We start from the raw sequence: 13,352 nt of genomic DNA on the forward strand, positions 1-13,352 counted from the left end.
TTTTTTTTTTTTTTTTTTTTTTTTTTTTTTGAGATGGAGTTTCGCTCTTGTTACCCAGGCTGGAGTGCAATGGTGCGATCTCGGCTCACCGCAACCTCCGCCTCCTGGGTTCAGGCAATTCTCCTGCCTCAGCAACCTGAGTAGCTGGGATTACAGGCACGCGCTACCATGCCCAGCTGATTTTTTGTATTTTTAGTAGAGCCGGGGTTTCACCATGTTGACCAGGATGGTCTCAATCTCTCGACCTCGTGATCCACCCACCTCGGCCTCCCAAAGTGCTGGGATTATGGGCATGAGCCACTGACCTGGGGCCCTGGCTAATTTTTGTATTTTTTTGTAGAGACAGGGTTTTGCTATGTTGCCCAGGCTGGTCTCAAACTCCTGGGCTCAAGTGATCTGCCCACCTTGGCCTCTCAAAGCTGAGTGTTTGCACTATTTGGCTTCAATCTGCCAGTTCCATGATTGAGCCAACCCACTGGCCTCTCTGTTCTTTAACCTCATCACTTTCAATAATCTTTTCTTCTGTCTACCTCAATCAGCCCAGAACTACACTTATCAAGAAATATACTTCCTCTTATCCTTCCAAATCATTTCTCCAGTACAATAATTACATCCATTCCTTCAAGACTTCTAGCCATTGATTCTACCACATTGTCTTCTTCTGAGAGATGTCTCAAATCTTTTCCTCATTTGCCCAAGTGAAAGTCCAAAGTCTAACATTCTTCTCTTGCATATACCCTTAAATTTCTTGCCCTGGCACATACTGTCCCTAGTTTTGTAGTCTCAGCTTAACCCTCTGCCAGCTCCACACTTGATCCCCAGCAAGGAAATGTGATTTGAGGAAACACTGCTGATGGGGTCCATATTACATTTATAACCACAATATCAAGTGGGAAATAGTATCGTTCAGCAACTTGATTACATATCCTCAGTTTATTTGCTTACTCATCTAGGCAACTCGTGTTTATTGAAGCTTCGTGTTTCCCTAATCCTGGGTGGAAGAGAACTTGCTCATCTTCCCACTCACCCGTGAACATGTATTGCATCTGCATTCTCATTCTCTGTGTACTGGGTCCCTTCTTTTCTCATCTACTCACACACTTTACTCCTGCAGCTGACACTGCTCTTTCCTACATAATTCTCCCTTTCTCCTGGATTGTCTCTACCTCCTTACAAACAGGATAAACAATCTTCCTTCCTGGAAAACTTTCCAAGTCTCCACTTTCATGTTCCATCACTGTCCCATCTGCTCTCCTTTATAAACTATCTTCACTGGGATAGTCATCTCTATTCACTGTCATTTCTTCTTCATGTACTGTTCTTTCCTAACTCATTCCAACCAGGTTTTTGTCTCCACCACTTTCCTGACGCTGCTTTTGTCAAGGTCACTGATATGGTATGGCTCTGTGTCCCCACCCAAATCTCACCCAGAATTGTACTCCCACAATTTCCATATGTTGTGAGAGGGACCCAGTGGGAGATAATTTGAATCATGGGGGGAGATTTCCCTGTACTGTTCTTGTGGTAACACATAAATCTCATGAGATCTGATGGGTTTATCAGGGTTTCTCCTTTTGTATCTCTCTCATTTTCTCTGGCTATCACTATATAAAAAGTGCCTTTTGTCTCCCACCATGATTCTGAGGCCTTCCCAGCCATGTGGAACTGTTAAGTCCAATTAAACCTCTTTTTCTTCCCAGTCTCGGGTATGTCTTTATCAGAAGTGTGACAACAGACTAATACACTTACCAAGGGCCTCCATTTTACCTAATTCAATGATTCAATGACCTCCCACTGGGTCCCTCCCACAACACATGGGGATTATGGGAACTATAATTCAAGATGAGATTTGGGTGGGGACACAGCAAAACTATATCACCAAACCTACTTTTGTTTCAGGGCCTTTGCACTTGCTGTACCTCTACCTGAACTCTTCCTCCACTAGATCTTCACATGACTTGCTTAGTCATTTCATTCAATTGTCTGCACATGTATTCTCAGAGAGGCCTTCCCCGACACCCCACCTAATATTGCCTCCTGCCTCCATTGTTCTGTAACCTCTTATCCTGCTTTGAATTCCTTCATAGGACTTAGTACAAACTGACACGACTTTATAAATTTCTTTATTTCTTACTTGGCTATATTACTAGAATGGAAACTCTCTGAGGACATGGAACTTCTTTGTCTTGTTCACTGTGGAATTTCTAGTGTTTAGAACAACTTCTGACAAATTGTAGATACCGAATAAATACTAATTAGATAAATAGCTACAATACTAATTAGATAAATAGCTACAGCCATTTATTGGAATATGGATATATAATAGACACAGCACTAGGTGCTATGAAGACTGGGATAAGTGAGACTATTCCTGCCCTCAGGGAGCTGCCAGCCTTGTGCAATCATTCTTGACGTGTCCTCCTTGGGCTATCAGCATTGGCATCACATGGGAATTTATTAGAAAGACAAATTCTCAGACCCCATCTGGACCTACGGAATTAGCAACACCATGGGTGGGGCATTTGTCTGCATCTTAACAGGCCCTCCTGACAGCACTGACATGGGGCAGAGTTTGGGAACCACTAGTCTAATGGGAAAGTCAGACCTTAAACAAGCAGTTATGGTGTAGTGCTGGCCAGTGTCATTAGCAAATGCTAGAAATTCAAAGAATGTCTTTGCTGTAGATAAGACTACCGTGCCAGTGCAAATAAATCCACCAGCACATTTCTATTTTCTTACAGTTTTCACTTTTATAAAGCAAGTGAACTTATACTCTGAACAGAAGAGAAAGAAAACCAAAACCAAAACCAAAACCAAAACTGTAGGTTCAAGACCAAGGGAGTTGCAGGCTAGTTTAACCAGTTTTCTAAATCCAGTTAAACTAGGCTATAACTCTCGGGGCTGGCCCACGCTCTGCGCTGTTTAAATTACAGAATCTCAAAGCGGATTGGAACAACAGGCCCAGTGTTGCCTGGTGTGAGCCTGCAGAGCACCTACACAATAGAAGTCACTCACAAACAAGGACTCAATACACTGCTATGGATTAAAACCTCAGTGGAAAGTTAGCCCTGGTCCAAGAAAGCAGGCCAGCCCAATTTCAGTTCCACTCTGTCTGCACTGTCCACATGTGAGCGTCTCTGCTTGAGGTTTCTGTTAACAAGTTGTTAGCACAGTTTTTAGTGAATACCAGTGGGCTGTTTCCCCATCACCCTTACAAACATGAGTTAGTCTGCCCAGACCTCTGATTTCAGCATCAGATAAAAAGAAGACCTCCTGGATGTTTCTACCTCATATTTACCCACTGAGCAATACTTTGTGAACCAGTTTAATTGGCTTGAATACCTCAGACATGCTATCAGCTGATAAATCAGCAGGAGGCTCTTAGAAAATTAGGTCAACCTTAATCTTATTTTAGAACTTGGAGTTGTAGAGGAGAAAGAAAGAAAGAAAAAAAGAAAGAAAGAAAGAGAAAGAAAGAAAGAAGAAAGAGAAAGAAAGAAAAGAGACAAAGAAAGAGAGAAAAAGAGAAAGACAGAGAGAAGAAAAAGACAAAAATTTGAGCAGGTTTTAGTGCAGTGAATTTATTGGCTATTTCAAACCTTCCAGGATGTCGGCTGAAGCCCATATGAAAACAGTTAAATGCTATTCTAACAGACTCCAATATGCTGGGAATATGATAGGGGATGTTGAATGGAAAATTCTCTAATTACTATGTTCATATTTCATGGTGAAATATATTCAAGATTAACTATATTGTAACGGGATGGTACATGTATCCAAAACATTTGGGGGCAGCTTGGTTGGGTGGGAAGGAAAAATAGCTTAATCAGGCCAGAGAGAGAGTTCTTGTAGAATTTCTTGTTGTGCATAGCTAGTTTTAAATTTCTTCTTTCACAACTTTGAGCCACTGTTTATGAAGTCAGCATTGTTAGGAAATAAACTTGGTCAGCATGCCCATCTTTCCATTTCTACACATGGGGGGCCATATTTGATGCAACGTGAGCCATAAGAGTCAGGGCAGCTGCCTAAGGTTTAGGTCTCGTACATAAGGCCCTCTGTGGGTTTCACAGTCATCCACTGAATTTGGAAACCAGTCAGTTTTTCTGAAAATATACATGACGCTAAACTACAGGCTGAATTTTCAATATGTTGTAAACATTCTCACAGTGAGAGCAAAAATAGCCCACTTTGACTCATTGCCTGCCAGTGCTTGCTCTTAAGAGTAGCCAAGAAGAGCAAAGATGTTGGGAAGGAAAAAGAAAACCAGAAAGAGACAGTGACAAAGAGAGAGACAAGAGAGAGAAAGAGGGTCATGAGTTGAGAGAGACAGAGGGTGAGTGAGAGAGAAAATTTTAAAGTAAACAAGCAGCTCTAAGTACCTTGGACTTAAAATTGCTCAAAATTTCAGCGGAAAGGGCAAGCCTCACTTGGAGGATCCTTGGGTAATAAAAGACGTCTTGGTTTTATGAAGGTAACTAGCATTGGCAGAGCTACTGGCTGCCTGCCTGCATAGTCCCACGACCTATAACTTAATTTGGATTTTGGATTCATGCAAATGTGAGCATCAGAGAGAAAATAAAGCCTCAGCTGACAACCAGAATGAATTTCCCAGCAGAGCTCATGAGTACATCCTTACTGTGAAGAAACAGGGGGTTTTCCAGGGCTTCTCAATTCTCAATGCTTCTAGCACTTGGATATAAAGTGATAACAGGGTCCATTTATAGATGACAGAGACAGGAAAAAAATACAAGAAGAAATAATGTTCATAATACTTAGAGTATGTACCTGGGAAAGATATTCAAAATAAACAATGCTGATTCCGTAAATATTTTCACTTTAAAGTTTGATGGAGTTAATAGTATTTGTTTTCTTATTCTCTACCATTTTTCATTGCAAATTTATAGAATTTGTCATTTTTTTCTTTTGCAATGGCATTTTTAACTGAGTTTTAAAAATCTTCAAGCATGTTTAATTCCATTGCATTCTTTTTATTCCATATTCCTTTGAGTAGCTCACATCTTTTAAAAAACTTTAATCCTGGACCTCATAGACTCAATTTTAGAACTGATGTTCCCTGTTTCAGGCCATGATATTTGCTCTATTTAGTAATATGTTATTCCCAGGGCTTCATGGGTCACCAAAGAAGCCCCGGTTATCTGCTTCACCCCAGATTCCTGGGTCCAAATCCCGGTTGCAGTTTGATAACTGCTCAACTTTCACAAGTTACATATTTCCTCTCTAATTTAGTTTTCCCATTTTCAAGACGGAGACAAAAATAATGCCTACCACGTAGAGTTGTTGTGGAGGTTAAATGAGTTGATATAAATTAAGCACTAGAATAATTCCTGGCACATGGTAAGTGCTATAGAAATGTTAGTTGTTATTCTGAGTCACTCAATCACTAATTTATACATTGAAGTTTTATTTATTGGGTTTTCAATGCTCTACTCCTTCATCCACAGGGCCTTTGCAACTATAGCTCCCTTCGCCTCACTGTTTTTTCCATCTTTACCTGATTAAACTATACTCTTCCTAACTTAATCCAAATACCATTTTCTATCAGAGTTTGCCCTGTGACTCCAGAGTGGATCAGATTTTCAATGTCCTGAGTTCCCTTCCTTCATCACATTTATCAGAGACTTTGAATTATGCCTTTGGCTTTCATTATTTGGCAACTACACACTCCTCCCTAGACCACATACCCCATAAGAGCATTACCATGCAAGTTTTTGTTCATCCTTGTATCTTCAGTGCCTAGCAGAGAGTAGATGTTCAAGAAGTAATTGCTGCTGAACCAGTGGGTAAATGTGCCATCATGGCATTGGGCCCTAATGAGTAAAGATCAGCAGTTCCTGCCCTTGAGGTGCTTGCAGACAACTAGAGGCTGGACTCCAGTCTGGACTCAATTTCAATTGTCCTGGTGAATAATGACAGATCACTTGGCTCTGTAGCCTCATCACCTGCCCTGGTGGCCTCCAGAGCACTTGATGGCAGGATCCCAAGGACAGGAAATAAAAATCTGACTAGCAAAGCAGGATAAAGTGCCTATGCCTTTTTAGAAAACTGCCCTTGGGGACCCTCAATTCATACTGACTCTAGCTAGCTTAATGATAGCAGGAAACTCCAAGAAATTTCTCTCCAATTTTTTTCTTGGATAACTTATTCAGGCTGTTACTGACAGTGCCTCTGCAAAACTTCCTCTTCCTGTAAAATAACTTTACATTTAATTGTGAGTTCAGTGGTAGTTGTGATTCTCAGATGTCTATGCTTTTTGGGGGTTGGCACAGGTCTACTGTTCTGTGCATAATGTTTGACTGCATCTTCAACTTTGCCTCGTGTTTCACTACCAGGCATACTCAGTTAATCTACGCAGTGTGGACAAAAATGGAGATTGGAGGACTTCGTCTCAAAATTTAAATCCAGCTGAGCTTGTATCTTATTTCTATTTCCTTTCTACACTCATAGGAATAATAATTTTATAGCGATGACTGTCATAACATGCATTTATTAAGTACTTGTATGTTAGTAAGTAGGTCATGGCATGTAGGACTTTAAGTTATAGATCTTTTATATCTCTGCTAATAGCTGTTATATGACTTTGGGTTAATTACTTAATATATTGTGCCCTTGTTTTCTTTCTGTATTATGCAGATTATTACCATACTTGCATCATAGCTTCTGTGAAGTTCATGTGTGAGGATGCAAGGAAGTGATTAGATCAGGGGTCTCCAACCCTCAGGCTGCAGACCTATATGCAGGCCTATTAGGAACCAAGCTGCACAGCAGGAGCTAAGCAGCACGTGAGTGAGCATTACTGTCTGCGCTCCACCTCCTGTTAGATCAGCGGTGGCATTAGATTCTCACAGCAGTGTGAACCCTATTGTGAACTGTGCATGTGAACGTTCTAGGTTAAGTACTCCTAATGATGATATTACTAATGCCTGATGATCTGAGGTGGAAAAGTTTCATCCCTAAACCATCTCCCCCAACCCTTCCCTGGTCTATGGAAAAATTGTCTTCCATGAAACCATTGCCTGGTGTCAAAAAGGCTGGGGACTGATGGTTTACATAATACATGCACAGAATGCTCAATAATGGTAGGAATCAGACTGATGCAGGTGCTGATAGTGTGCTCCTCATTCATGAAGTTCATCAAGATCTCAACTCAGGAATTTACATTAAAGTTGTCCTGGACTGCCTATGTATCTAGACATGTGCTAGAGGCAAACTCAAACTGTCTCCAGAGGAAGTCCTCTTTAACTTAAGTCACATAGATTCCCCTCAAATACTTAAGAACAATGACCAACATACAGTTAAAAATAATAAGCACATGGGGCCGGGCACGGTGGCTCATGCCTATAATCCCAACACTTTGGGAGAAAATGTAATGGGCTGTTGTTGTCACAATGATTTGAGAGAACAGGTGGAATAGAAGTTAAATGTCTTGCAAAACATAAAGACAAGGACAGTATAGTCTCACATAGTAATACATCGTCCTCTGACCTGCAGGACATTAAAAAAAAACAGCTTTATTGAAATATAATTTACATACCATAGAACTCACCTATTTAAAGTATACAGTTTAATGTTTTTTAGGTTATTCAAAGTATTTTGCAACTATCACTATGATCAGTTTTAGAACATTTTCATCTCTCTCTCCCCAAAAACCCATACTCATAGCAATCACTCAGCCAACCACTCTCAGTCCTAGGAAACCACTAGTCTACTTTCTGCCTTTATAGTTTGTCCTAGTCTGGATATTTGATATACAGTCCGGTGTCCCTTAACAATGACAATGCTTTTTGAGAAACGTGTCATTAGGCAGTTTTACTGTTGTGTTAACATTGTAGAGTGTACTTATACTAACCTAGATGGTATAGCCTCTTCCATACCTGTGATACATAGTATAGCTCATTGCTCTTACAAATCTATACAACATGAGACTGTACTGAGTACTGTAAGCAATTGTTACACAAAATTAAGTATTTATGTATCTAAACATATGTAAACATAGAAGAGGTACCTGTGTTAGGCTGTTCCTGCATTGCTCTAAAGAAATACCTGAGGCTGAGTAATTTATAAATGAAAGAGGTTTAGTTGACTCATGGTTCTGCAGCCAGCACAGGAAACATAGCTCCGGCATCTGTTTGACTTGTGGGGAGATCTCAAGGAAATTTTATTCATGGCAGAAGGCAAAACAGGAGCAGGTGTGCCACATGGCCAGAGTACGAGCAAAAGAGAAGTGGGAGGTGCCACACACTTAAAGAACCAGATCTTGTGAGAACTCACTCACTATCACAAGGAGAGCACCAAGCCATGAGGGATCCACCCCAATGACCCAAACACCTCCCACCAGGCCCCATCTCCAACACTGGGTATTATATTTCAACATGAGATTTGGTGGGGACATATATACAAATTATATCGGTACTGTAAAAATATGGCATGGTAATCTTATGGGACTACTGGTGTATAGACAGTCCATCATTGACCAAAACCTCAGCAGCACATGACTGTAAATTGAATGAAAAAATATGTGGTCTTTGGTGGCTGGCTTCTTTAGTTAGCATGTTTTCAAGTTTCATGCATGTTGTAGTATGCATCAGTACTTCATTCTTTTCCAGTGTAAATAAATAATATTCCATTGTTTGGAGATACCACATTTTATTTATCCATTCATCATAATGAATATCCAATCATCATTGATGGATATTTGAGTTGTTTCCTCTTTAGCGCTGTTTTAGGCATTCATGTATAAAGTTTTGCATGAACAAATTCTTACATTTCTCTTGGGTATATACCTAGCGAGGGAATTGCTGGGTCATATGGTAACTCTGTTTTGAAACTTTTGAGGAACTATTAGTCTGTTTTCCAAAGCAGCTGCACCATTTTATGTTCTTCCCTGATCTGCAGGTGGGAATATCTCTATAATCATTTGAGTGCATTATATGACTGATTTACATATAAACATAAAGCACTGATTTGCAAGATACAATTGGCAACCACACTATTTGTTGTATTTGGTTACTCACAAAACACATCTTATATTAGTCTATACCAGTGGCTGTCAGCCAGAAGTAATCTTCCCCCCAGAGGTGGTTGGCAACGTCTGGAAACATTTGTGGTTGTGAAGTATGTGTGTGTATGTGTTTGTATGTATGTATGTGTGTGTTACTAGTCTAGTAGGTGGAGTCCAGGGATGCTGTTAAATATCTTACAATGCATAAGACAGCCCCCAATAACAACAGAAAGACTTATCTAACCCAAAATGCCAATAGTGCTGAGGCTGAGAAAACCTGATGTCAACTCATAGTTCTCAAATTCACAATACTTCTTTTTACAAGTATACCACTTTCCTACTATTTATTATGTGCTTTAAAAGAGTCATGCCTGGGCATTTTCCGATTGGAATGCATATAATTTTACTATAGGAAACATTTAAAATCTTCTATATCATAGCCTGGAAATTATGTTGATTTTATAAAATATATAGATTATACTAGCTTCAAATTTAATTTCTGGATAATACATCTGCTAGAACAGGAATCAATGGTTTGGATCCATCAGGTTCAACACTGGGAGCTGGGATGGGTACAGCTTCCTCAGAGACTATTGGGCCTCCAGCGGGTGAATGCTGGAGGAGGACTGGGGGTCTGTGAGGGAGGAGGAAGAGGAGAATGCTGGACAGACAGTGAACAATGTCTATTACAATTTCTAGTGTTTGCCAAGATCCAGATTTTAGCTCTTGGGGAACCCTAACTGTATTTCCTACCTTGGTACTTTATAATCTCCTTTCTTTTGTAGCTTCGGCTCATCTCAGTAGATGATGTTAATTGCAACCAAAAGGATCCAGGAGTAAAACAAGGGCAGGTGGGAAGATAATGTAAGTGGAGGAAAAATAGTATGACATTCTCATAAGTTTAAAGAAGGACTGTAATAGATATGAATTAAAACTGTCTGGCCTGTTGGCTTTTGTCAGCAGATGTGGTTATGGGGCTTATCCGCTTAAGAATTTGAAAAAGATGCAGAAAACTTAGCCTTCATACTGAAGATGGTGCAGAGTTTACACGTGGGCAACAAAGGCTTCATAACAAAAGAAGTGTCATGGGAAAAACAAGAGCTGAAAACACTGCCTGCCCCTACGAAGTTGGTGCTATGAAACTTTCCTCTGCTTAGCAATCAAGCAGCACATTTCTCTACTGATCTGTGAAGGAGAAGGCAGTACTATGACTGACAAGTTAAACTTTTCTTTGCTGTTTTGAACCTCACTGTGCATGAGAATCTCAGCATATGTGTCCATGCCTACATGTGCATGTGTGGGTTTAAATCAGATTCCTAGATTCAGTCCTAAGGGACAATAATCTTAGTAGGGCTTGTGTGTGCCTGGGAACCTGCATTTTAAACAAATGCTTCCTCCTCCTCCTTTATTCGCCTCTCCTCTTCATGATTGTGATTCAAGCTTTGAGAATTTTGCTTTAGATGTAATGATTCTGGTATTTTCATGACCGAGGCAAGAGTTGGGAAAGAGCGCTGTCAAGAGTTCGTCGTGCTGCAGTGAGCTTACTCAGATCTGTTTGTCAGCTCAGCTTTCTGACTGCTTAAAGGGCCAGAGAAGCTGGTTCTTATGGGATTGGCTGACATTCCCTCTCCAATGGAATTTCCTTTGCTGCAGAACCTGTGGCCTGCACCATGCTGTGCACAGATTTTGCTGCTACTCGGTAAGATTTCCTTGAAGTGGCCTAACTGAGTGATGGCTAGGAATGGGACTTGGAGGCCCTGAGAGCACACTGATTGCAATGTGGACGTCATGCAGGGTTTTGCAATGCAGAGGAAAATGGTGTTGGGCCAGTGATCATGTTGGCTGCCTTATGAAATGTACCTCTTGTGCCCTCACAGAGGAGTTACTCTTGATACTGACCAGGGTTAGAGGAAGTGATGAATGTGTTTATATGTATATATAACCCCTGATGAGTTGAGGTTTCTGTGTTTCCAATGGACTTTGATGTGGAGGAGAAAATACATTTCAAGAAGAAAACCCTGTAGGAGAGAAGGCTGGGTGCCTTCCCCCACCTCCAAAGGCAACCAGATAGAAAGCAGGCCCTGAGGATATAAAAATTTGAAGTGCTGTGGAAAACAGTAATTTCAGCTGGGATTTCTGGTGGGTGTGGAGAGATGACTCAGATTCATGAAAGAGAATCAAAGACATCCTGGAAAGAAGAAATGTGGCAGCATATGGTTGTTTTGCCTTTTTCTTTCGAGAATGAGGGAGCTTCAAGAAGGAACAGAGGGCATACACTAGTGTTAGGGAGGACTAGGGAGCTAGATGTCACCTGCCAAGGCCAGAGGTGTCCTCAGAAAGAACAATAGGACATCTTGGTGACAGAAATGGTACCAGTGTTTCCTGGATAGCAAATACCAGGAACTCTGCAGCACTGCTCTCCTCACCCTTCCCATGACAGACATCACCAATGGATCACAGTGCTCTTTTTCATTTGAGGCAGTCATAAGCAGATCAGAGTTAGCACTTTAGATGAGACTAAAGATACTTAAGCATTCCACCAAAGAAGATCAGAGGGAACGTCTCAGCCCAGATGAAATGTAGAAACAAGGCAAGTATCACAGAATGATTCCAAAGCTTCAAAAATCTCGGGATTCTCCAATTTCTTTCTAAGGACTATGAGAAACCTAGGATAATTCATATCAATGATGATAACAGCAGCTATTATTTATCAGGCACTTTCAATATGCAGGCACTGAGCTATTTTTGTTTCATTTAATCCTCACAGCAGTGTTGTGTGGGGCTGACATTCCCATTTTATAGGTAAAGAAACTGAGCTCCGGGAGGTTGACTGACTTTCTCAGGTCAATTAACACAGCTGATAGGTTGTAGCCTATTGTCATTACTATATTTTACCCCCCCCATAGTTACTTCTTATCTCATTCCTCATACTCTCCCTCCAATGTTTATCTCATATTTAGAGTTTACGCATCACCTATAGTCAGGTACCGTTTCCTACACTCTAAAGGTGCAAAACTGCATGGGGGCGCACACACAAATATACACACATCCTCTAAGGGTAGCTTAGCTGTCCCTCCACTGTACTCCCACAGTATCTTATGATTACTCTAATCAAAGCACTTATCACCCTGTTTTTAATTCCCTTATTACTTGTTTATTTCCTAATAAGACAGAAATCATTTAGCACAGGGACATTCTTGTTTAATTCTTCTAGGCTTTCTACAACTAAATTATTGATATTCCCAGTTGTTCTGTAATGTGGCAGAATACTATCTTACCATATATGTGTTGCTCATTGAATACTCTGACATCTCTCTTTTCAATAAACTTGTGTATGGAAACACGGTGTGAACAGTACTTGCCAGTTGTGAAATACTATATTTTTTTCTTTCCCCAAAGAGTATGAGGCACTTTAAGCAAAACGCACATGTATATGCATACTTCTGTCTATATACATTTTAATAATAACAATAGCTGTCATTGACAACTATTGATTGACAACTTAATACATTCTAGGCCTGTGCTAAGACCCCAAGTAACATTGTCTCATTTACCTTTTGCCTTAGGATACGTTTTAAGCATAATTTTTCCAAAAGAGAAAATTGAGGCTCAGAGAAGTTAGGAAATCTGCCTGAGGCCACATAGCCAGGAAATGACTGAGCTAATATTCTGACCTAAAAGGTTTATCTACAGAGTGTCGGTTTTAAGTGGTCATTTAGAATCCAGAGGGCTTGGGCTCAAGATGATCTCCCTCAGTCTGGTGAATGTAGGGTAATGCAAAGGCTTAGCCCCAGCCAGACTTCTGACCAGCTCCCTGAGATTTGTTTATCCCCTAAATTACCTGTGAGAAGATTTCTGCCATCGCCATCTCTCCTCCTCTGCTTGTGGAGAGTGAGCTTAGGAGTGAGGGGAAGCATGCAGAAATCGTAAGCTGACACCTCGCCCTGGTCATTCCCATGACTTATGAGTGCACATCAGACACACAGTTGCCAAACACTCTTGCGTGATACTCATTTTCCTCGGGTCCCAGCTGCCTGTGAGTCCAGAAAGAAAGCTCGGGCCAGCGCCGGGGTCAGCCGAACAAACAGATGGAGATGAGCAGAGGTGACACCCGATCACTCCTCAGCATCTGCTGGGCCTGTTGCGGCTGCTCTGGCAGGCTGATGCCTTGACCCAGCTAATCCTGTTGGTCATCCTGGTGCCGGCTGTATTGTGTCACTCATCCTACCCTTGGGGTGACTTCTGCTTTCCTTTGGAAAGTCAGACGAATAGCGCTGGACTGCATGCCTCCGTCCTAGCCTTGGGTCAGCCAAACCCCAGCATGGACTAAAGG

At 41.1% G+C, this 13,352-nt stretch overlaps 1 long non-coding RNA gene across 1 annotated transcript in view; it reads right to left on the minus strand.

Moving 5' to 3' along the window:
- The window catches only part of LOC116559529, a 22,261-nt gene extending 9,288 nt beyond the window's left edge, over positions 1-12,973 (minus strand). Inside the window, exon 1 of the long non-coding RNA XR_004272495.1 lies at positions 12,861-12,973. This is a non-coding gene — a long non-coding RNA (uncharacterized LOC116559529). The remainder of the gene's footprint in view (positions 1-12,860) is intronic.
- Positions 12,974-13,352: the final 379 nt, after the last annotated feature.

The sequence above is a fragment of the Sapajus apella genome, unplaced genomic scaffold, assembly GCF_009761245.1.
Source record: "Sapajus apella isolate SASKATOON/1434 unplaced genomic scaffold, GSC_monkey_1.0 scaffold23, whole genome shotgun sequence".
NCBI lineage: Eukaryota > Metazoa > Chordata > Mammalia > Primates > Cebidae > Sapajus > Sapajus apella.